Raw genomic sequence first — 8,990 nt, 5'->3', positions numbered from 1 at the left:
GAGAGAGATTCAGATCCTACTCTAAATTTATAGCACCTTACTTTACAATTACAAATATGATTTGTAGCTTCAAATGTATTTCATTAAACAGATTTTTGGAGTTTCATGAAGGAGCAAGACGTGTCGCATCATGTATTATGATTATCTGATAAATGTTACATTCACCAGTTACACTTTGGGAAATAGGTTAACTTAGGACATAGATTGTAAATCAAAGCTCCAAATTACACTGAAAAAAAGGGACTGGCCATCTCTTGGATTTATGTAAGCATCTTGCATGTATTTAACACAATTGCCTCATGTTTTAAAGATAAATGTAACTATATAGTGTAAAAACTACATGATATGCAGAAAGGGTGTATTAAATTGTTTATATCATGTTCAGGTGAAGTAAGTCAATAAGATAGCAACGTTAAATCTCGTGAAACCACGCGTGATTTCATCTCGCGGGCTTTGGATCGTGGTTTAAAAAATGCATCCATCTCAGTCAAGTCGAGCAGCCAACTCTATGTTTTTTGGTATGTCTTGATTTTTTGAATTAATATTTACCATATTTCAGCCAACTGTAGTTAAACGTCTAAAGTGCCGCCATGTAACATGCTAAAAAAGAGCCGTTAGCTTATTTGCTGTTTTATCTGTTATCAAAGAATTGGCGCTTTTTCATTTGAATTTGTCTTTGGCACAAGAGCCGTAATATCACATTAAACCTAATTACGAGGCACTCATAACATAATTTGGTTTTCTGTGTGAATAGATTTGTCAACTGACTCTTCAGTTACATTGTGTATTTACTGCACCGTGGTGTTAGTGAGATTTTGGACATTGAACAGCTTTAGCTAATATCATCAGCGGTATTATGCTAGCTTACATCCCTACCCCTCCTGCCCTCACCTGCTGTCCTTTTGTTTTTGTTTTTGTTGATGCACATTGAGAGACCACATCTATTCTGCATTTCACCAGGAGTCAGCTGATGGATTGTGGGTTCAAGGTGTTATGGTAAGAAAGTATATTCTATTTTCGCTTAAGGTTTCTGTAACTTAATTATAATAGGTTTTTTATAATTATTAGGTGCATGCATACTCAAATAGACCACCCTATTAATACAACTGAGAAATCCAAAATCTGCCATAGGTTTGACTTATACCTGTATGTATTGTCAGAAAGGTGATTACTGGACTCACATTAATGCACACTTGAACTAAAATGAGGTTGTAACTTGTGGGTTCTTGGGTTGCAAATCAGAAATAAACATCTTTGGATTTTTTTAATCCCATAAGATCTGGAAACACAGTTTTTATTCAACAAAACATTACTGATTATTAACCAAGCACAGTGCCTGCTGTTATTTCAAAATAATTTTATGTCATTTCAGATGAAATGCAGCATTCCAGTGCATCCCAACCATGCCTTTACAGGTTTCTGACGGAGCTGAGTTTCTCTCTGACAGTCTGCTGAAAGTGTTTGCAAAGTGATCGGGGGAACAGGGCACAAAGCTAAAGGATGTAGCTGCCATGATGACAGTAAGAACTTTAAAATTCTTTAACTACAAAGTGTATATGTATTGCATTAGGTCAGTAAAAGATTTTTATGCTGCATCCATTGAAACAGTCAACTATTACCTGTGAGTACTGATTCCACCGAAAGGATGCCATAATTTCCGTCATGCATTTACTGGCCCACTGAGAAAAATTGATCTTTTTAAAAAAATAAATGTTCTGGAAACTATATATCCATAAAGTTGATGTCAAACAGGAACTTTTGATATTGCTTTGTAGATGCTGGTGTTGCATGTTGACTGGTTTAAGTTTTGGTCTGGGATCATTTTCTTCTGTGCTACTGAAAAGTTCACAAATCTCTGTTTTCTTTGTTATAATACTTTAGGATGACATTAATGCTCAAAGGGAGTCTCATCAAAGTGCTCCGCATCTGTGTGAAAGACAATTGCAACATCTTGGTGCAGGAGTTCATGGTGAGTGTTTTATGAGTAGATTGTGGCTTTGCAACATTTTAAAATGCATTTAGTTATCCACTTGATCCTCATTGGACCAGTTAGGACCAGTAGTCCTCTTTAATAATTTGAAGTTCACATGAGGCCTGGTAGTGAACTCAGCCGCCGGCCCTTGAGGCCCCACCCCCCTATATTAGGGGTCACATCAGTGTGAAAAAACTTTAAATTTGTCATTCTAGTGAACAAAGGAAAATCCCACCAATATTTACATTAGCTTTTGTTTGAAAAAAAAAAAGACCAACAGCTAACCAAATTGTGGGGCTGAAAGTCTAAATTCTAACATCTTCTGAGTGACAAAACCTGGATTTCTGATGGGCCGGTGTCTTTCTAAGAAAAACTAATGTAAAGCATTTGAAATTATGTTTTTCACCCTCTCTTAGAAACTCTGTTAGACCATGAATGGCAGCATGGCAGGCCACTCTTTGGCTATAGCTATTTACTATGTTGCTTGCATTGGTTTAAATTACTCTAACATTAGAACTGGTAGATTCAAAAGAGATGAGTTTAAAAAGGAATCTTAAAGAAATGTTTTGTGTTTAACCAGGACTTGACTGAGGCCACTGCACAGATTGAGAAAACCACAATGAACATCTGTCTCCAGAGGATGCACCAGGCAATGACTTTTCTGACGTTGGCATCATCATCGAGGGTATAGTAGTTCTTCAAGATCTGGATAACGTGACCTTTGCAGTAGCCATGCTGTTTGGACCTTTTTTTATTCCTTCAATATGAGTTACCCATCACAACTCTGCTACACTTTTGAGGTGATTCAAAGGGTGGTAATGGAGTTGGAAGCAACTCAGCTCTCAAGAAAAGCTCACAACTAAGACAAAACTGCTCCTGCAACGAAGCTCACTGTTATGCATGTGAGGTGACCAGCTCTAGGTGAGAAGACATTTAAATCTCACACTTGTTCTGCTGCATTTTTGAAGCTCAATTCCAGGAACAGATCGCAGGGTTCATTTTTATATACACTGCAACTGCCATGAGGACGAGCCGTTTTTTTGTTGTTGTTGTTGTTTGTTTTTCCTTTTGCTCTGTACAAGTTCTCTGTCTGTTTGGCAGCATTTTTAAATTTCTCTTTGTATTTTTTCTTTCTTTTACTAGTGAAGAGATGTAGCATGAACAGTTATGCAGTCTAAATATCCCATATGGGCCGTGTGAAATGGTATTTTCAGTTTCATTCAGTTGAAGTAAGGAACGTTGAATATTTCTAAGCTTGCTGTTTTGAACCAAGATGTCACAGTATGATCAGTGCCGTAATTTTTGACAGTCACTCACCGTATCAATGTTATTTTTGCATCTCTTGAATAAAGGTTTTGACCTGCAAGTGCTAATTTCTTTAGTTATTGGGGTAAAATGGGTAATGTTAATAGGAAGGTGTTTGCCAATTCAGTAACCTAATTTAATGTTAATGGAAACTAACATTACCTCAAATTGTTTAGTTATAATTGTTGTTTAACTGAATCTTGACGTCAGAGGCCTTAAATAGAATGTTTTGTATTGTTCTTTCCCAACATTTTTCAAAAGAAAGAGTCTAATTTCTTTGCTGTGATTGATTCCAGAGAACACGGAAGAACTGACATTATTTAACTGTTGGTTTATATAGATTCAGTAGTGGAGTAATGTCAGTTTAATTCTTTACCTACTGTCAATGCAGTGAAATTAGACATTTTGTTTTGAAAGGTTACTGGTGGATGCCAGCAACCATCTTGGAAGAGAACAATATAATCTGTTATAAGGCCTCCATTTGAAAATTGTGTATTTGATACTAGAATATAATAGCAAAATGTAATTTGAAGATAACATGTAGTATTTAAGTGACCAAGTAGTATTGGGTAAAAGTTATTGAATGGTGTTGGGATAAAGTGAGAAAATTGTGAAGGATTAAAATATTTCAAGAGCTCAAATTACTTCATCAAAACATGTTTAAGTCACATTTTATCAACACAAATTGCACAGGTTTATTGAACATGAATAAATTGTGTTAATTTAACTCAATTGTTTAAGTTGCTGCCAAAGCAAAACATCTGTGTGCAACAAATGTCCACCATTGAATTAAGTAAATCCAACAACATATTTTTTTCAGTGTAATTGCAACATGTTACTACATTTAGCTCCAAAATTTAGAAAAAAGGGAAAAAGTTAAGTTTAGGTTTATAATTTAAAATAAAATAATATATATTATACAATGCTTTCATCCTCCATCCATACATTCCCTTCTGCTTATCCGATTCAGGGTGGCAGGGTGGCCTGCGGCATATCCAACCTGTCATGAAACAAGAGGCAAGGCCCCGGACAGGTCCCAGCACCAGTCTATGAAAAATCTAATACAGAGAGACAGAAAATCAATCAAAACTCACAGTCACACCTATAGCAACTTTACATTCACCATTCAGCCTAACAAGTCAGAGGACATGGAGAGAACGTACGGAGCCACGGAGAGAACACGCAAAACCAGCGCCGGTGAATTCAAATCCAGAACCTCACTACTAATATTTAAATATAAAATTTAAATCTAAATTTTAAATACAAATATCAAATCTAATTTTTTTTTAAATGTTACATTTAAATAGTACACCTAAATGTCATGGTTAAAAGTAAATAATTATCTGTTATACAAATTTAAACTGCTGATCAGAGAAGCATCAAAAGAAAGCTTTATGAAAACTTTGTTGCCAAACAAAAGTGCTTTTCTACTTTCTTGGAGTACTCAAAGCACTCTATGGGCTTTGATCAGCATTATGATCTAACAAGATCATAATGCTGCTGACTGAACTCTGTAAATATACATATTTACTAATTACCTGTCACATTTACGTCCTATTTTATTTTTAATATTTAGCATTTATATTTAAAATACATGATTAATTTTAGATTTAATTTTGATAATTTTAGATTTAATTTACGATTTAGATTTACATTTAAAAATGTAAATATTGTTGTAAATCTTGTAGAAAATGACATGCAAAAATGCTACATCATATTTGGAAAAAACATGTTTGAACTATTTTAATTGTGCTTTAATTTACAGTCGAGAACCAATAGTGTACACGAGCTGGTAGAACTTTTTGTTTGGAAACCAAACCTGTTTTGATTATGATCTGAATGATCACAATCATGGTTTACGACAGTAAATTAATGGACAATGCATTTCTTAGTAAAACATTGAACTGATAATAACCGTAAAAGAACTAATCAAAAGCCAGCAAAATAAAATAAAATCCATTAAAGGTAAAGTGATTTAGTTATTCCCTCACCTGATTTTTGCTATATGCATATCATACTTATCTCTCCTAATATACCATCATAGTGATAAAGGTCTATATTAAATCTATAGTAGATATAAAAGATTTGGCCTGTATGCATGTACATATAATGTATTTTATACATTCAGCTATGGTATTGACTGATTGTGTTTTTATGCAAAGTGTGATGTGATAAATGTTCATACTGTCCTTGTTAAATAAATGCCCAACTATAAACGCTCAGCTCTTTTTATGACCTTGTTTTAATTGAAAGTTCAGTAGGGACATTTCTGTTAGAAAAAGAATAAAGTGACATTATTGTGTTACTGCACTTCAGTAAACGAGCGTGCTTCTGTTGCAGCTTCATTACTTGCAGATATAAAAGATTTAAGGGAGAAAACGAGTTTTTAGGAAGCCAGGAGATTGTGAGTCACATTTTAAACTCAATGTGACCTGGCTGGATTGGAGCAGAGGAATTTTTTTTTTTTTTTTTACCATTAACACGAAGCTCGCCTCATTTCATTAATTTACATATTCTCCATCAAATCAAAGAGATATTTGTGGAGTTACAATGCCCCACAGACATCATTTCAGAACTTTGTCTGCTTTTTTGGCTGCAATCCCCATATTTCTGATTTACAACGATTCATCTCAAATAAATGAATCTTTGACAAAGTGTGTCTCTGCGGGGCGAGGAGAAAATAGAAGTTGAGGGAAAGATAAGGGGGAGGGAGACAGTATGAGGAGAAACGTTACTTTTTGTCTGAGCTCCTTCATTCTGACGAAGGCCGTGACTTCGCCGCATACCTTTATAGTTACTGAACCGACGCCTCTTTAGACTGCCCACTCAATGACGTATAAACCGGAGGACCAGTTGTCAGATCAAATATTCTGTTCATGTTTATCCTCACATTGTTAAAGGGATTTGTGAGGGAGTGTGATGGATTAATCCTCCTTGAGCTGTGCTTTTTGTAAACTCCAGTGAATTTAGAAATTTTGCTGCTATGAGGGGGGCCTGGAAATTCATCTCAAAATGCAAAGTAGTGACAAGAAGGAAATAAGAAAGGTCGTAGCTTAGCAAGTATAGTATGGAATATGTCAGCAGGTATGTGAGCGATCAGCACTTTACAAAAGCTAATTGAGTTTCTATCCTTCTCATCTCAGATTGGCTTGTGTACAGAAGGGTAACCGGAGAAATCTAGCTTGCCCAAAGCGTTGGCTTGTGAATGGTAATGGAGGCATCGTCAAGTACTATCTGATGTCTACATATGAAGCTCATGTTACACAGCACTTTAAGAATGCTGCATGTCATCTGTCGGGCGGGGTGGGGGCTGTCTGTGGCTCTATCTGAAGCCGGTTTCATTATTCTCAAGCGCTGCTGTCAGACCTTTCTGGCGTGGAGACTCGTCTCATTTCATACAGAGAATAGAAAATGACAAGATGGTGTGCAAAGGGGCGGAACGGCACACTTGACAACTGGGGGCAGAGATTGTAACAGGAGAAATGTGAATGTAAGTATTTCCACGTGCACTGAAGCTGCTGAGAGAAAAGGCTTCACTTGATGTCTTGAATATGCACATGTATGAAATTTTAACAAGGTGTGGGGCACTAAAACTGACAAAGTGCAGGAAAAAGTCCAAGTTATAGCTGAATGCTGCTATAAAAACTGTAATTTTCAAAATGGTGTCTAAAAGTAACATGGAATGTATGTTTTTTTTCATGGACAGTTCCTTGGAAGCACCTTTATTTTAATATCAGCATCATTCTACATGATAGTACTCATGCAGCACTCAGAGTGATGTGTATGGGGGTAAAATATTCCTGAATACACTTGGGAAATTATTGGATGTCCAAACATTACTTTTGTTGGACAAGGTTAATTTATCTTTGTAAAAATGCATCACATTAGATAAAAAAATGTTCAGTTTCATGTTCAGACACAAAATTATACAATAACTTTTGAATTAGGTAAAAATAACCTTACAGAACTTTATCAATTGCGTCACAAAAATAAAATATATTTGTTGTGGATATGCATTATTATGTAATTTAACTATTACGGTCCCGTGCTTTGTTTATGTGTGGCCATAAGCAACAAGACTGGCACTTATTTCCTCTACATTAGGAAATAAAATAATAACTTTTAACGTAACTCGGTTGAAATCCAATTATCACTGTGTTCAAAACAGTCCAACTTAACATATCAAGTTTAGGAATTCTTGCAGATATGCAGTATAATGTAAGTACAAAAGTCACCAAATTATCGAAAACACAAATCTATTCATTTTAATGCATCTTTATCCCTTTTATACATGTTATATCTTTAATATAGCCATTCCCCTGTATTTGCTGCAGTTAAAAAGTAGCAGCAGCAGTAGCATATACAATATTTGCAGCAGTGATTTTAGATGGTAACAATGATCAGCAGCTAGTTTGAACAAATTTAACTCCAAAGACACAATCAATTTTAAACTTACTAAATACTAAAACCGTATTACACACTGCACACAGTTTAATCCAGGTGATAATCCAGCGGCCATACTGCACCGGTTCTCCTCTGTGATGTTTTTGTGATGTTTTGCAATTGATCCTGTGTAATAGTCGCCTGTGGCGGCCAGAAATATCGTGTAAGATCAACTTTTACATTATCGTAAACAGGAAGAGCATGTGTTTTTAAACCAAGCATAAAACGAGCAAAGAAGTGCAAGTTAATCCGATGTGGCTGCCATGTGTAAAGAGCCATGAAAAAGAAGATAATTTTAGGCAGCATAAATTCTTGTTTCTTCTCTAAGTGCTGTAGCTGGAGGAGTTGACACAGCATCCACTTTAGCACCTCTTGTACCAGCAGATTAATGGCAGGAACACAGTTTTCATATTCTGTGCGGACCTTGTTATACTGATTCTTCAAGGCCTGCTGAGCACTCTAATTTGGATACGGAAAGAAACGTACATGTTTTTAAATGGGTTTTGCACCACATGACCTTGTAAAAGCAGTACTGGATGGCGCGATCAAGCTCCTTCTGGCTGTCTCTGCTCCCGTTGCTTGCTACTGTTCCACTGAGGTCATTACTCATTGTGACACCCTCTGCTGGTCTACATCATATTACAAAGCGTTTAATATTGTTCCGTGTTGAACGCGTGGCCTCGCAAAACAAGCACCAAAAAGCCAAATTAAATACATCATCACGATAGTTTCAGTACTTCTTTCCTCAGCAAATCCTTCTCGTGTCTTGCAAAACTTTTTTAAGTTTTGCTTCGCAACTTTGGTTTGACATTCTGGTTGATTAGCAATTGATCGCCTTATGTGAGAAAATGCACACACTATGCAATCAAAACCTTTTCACATTTTACCTCCTGAGGTGTTATGTGTTCAGCCCAGCATAACAAACAATTCTGAGCTTGCATTTGTTTTCCACTCCTGTTGTCTTCAGTCCCACCCCCCACTGCAAAACTGGAAACTGCACAAAGACAAGAAGAAAAAAGATGACTTTCCATCTAACAATCCCCTATTTTTCCTGCTCTTCTCTAAATTTGATTCATTTCTTGCTCTGAGATGGTACATACTGTAGCTAAGATTTCATAAGAACTACTTTACCATACAGCACAAATGTGCCTCAGAAAGGTTGTGCTGTATTTGCACATTAGGGAAATATTGCTTTAGATTAGATTGTGAATGTGTTTCGTTTTAATCTTTATTTTTCTGCCTAACTGCGTTTGTGTACGTGGTTGGAGTT

General features: G+C 36.0%; 1 long non-coding RNA gene across 1 annotated transcript; it reads left to right on the top strand.

Annotated features, from left to right (window-relative positions):
* Positions 1 to 574: 574 nt before the first annotated feature.
* Positions 575 to 4,088, top strand: LOC112436681 (uncharacterized). The gene is made up of 4 exons (XR_003025215.2): positions 575 to 996; positions 1,373 to 1,520; positions 1,882 to 1,969; positions 2,553 to 4,088. It is a non-coding gene; the product is annotated as an uncharacterized LOC112436681 (long non-coding RNA).
* Positions 4,089 to 8,990: the final 4,902 nt, after the last annotated feature.

This window comes from Maylandia zebra, linkage group LG11 (assembly GCF_041146795.1).
Source record: "Maylandia zebra isolate NMK-2024a linkage group LG11, Mzebra_GT3a, whole genome shotgun sequence".
In the NCBI taxonomy this organism is placed as follows: domain Eukaryota; kingdom Metazoa; phylum Chordata; class Actinopteri; order Cichliformes; family Cichlidae; genus Maylandia; species Maylandia zebra.
Note: the sequence above shows the minus strand (reverse complement) of the source record. Positions and strands in the feature narration are given on the sequence as shown.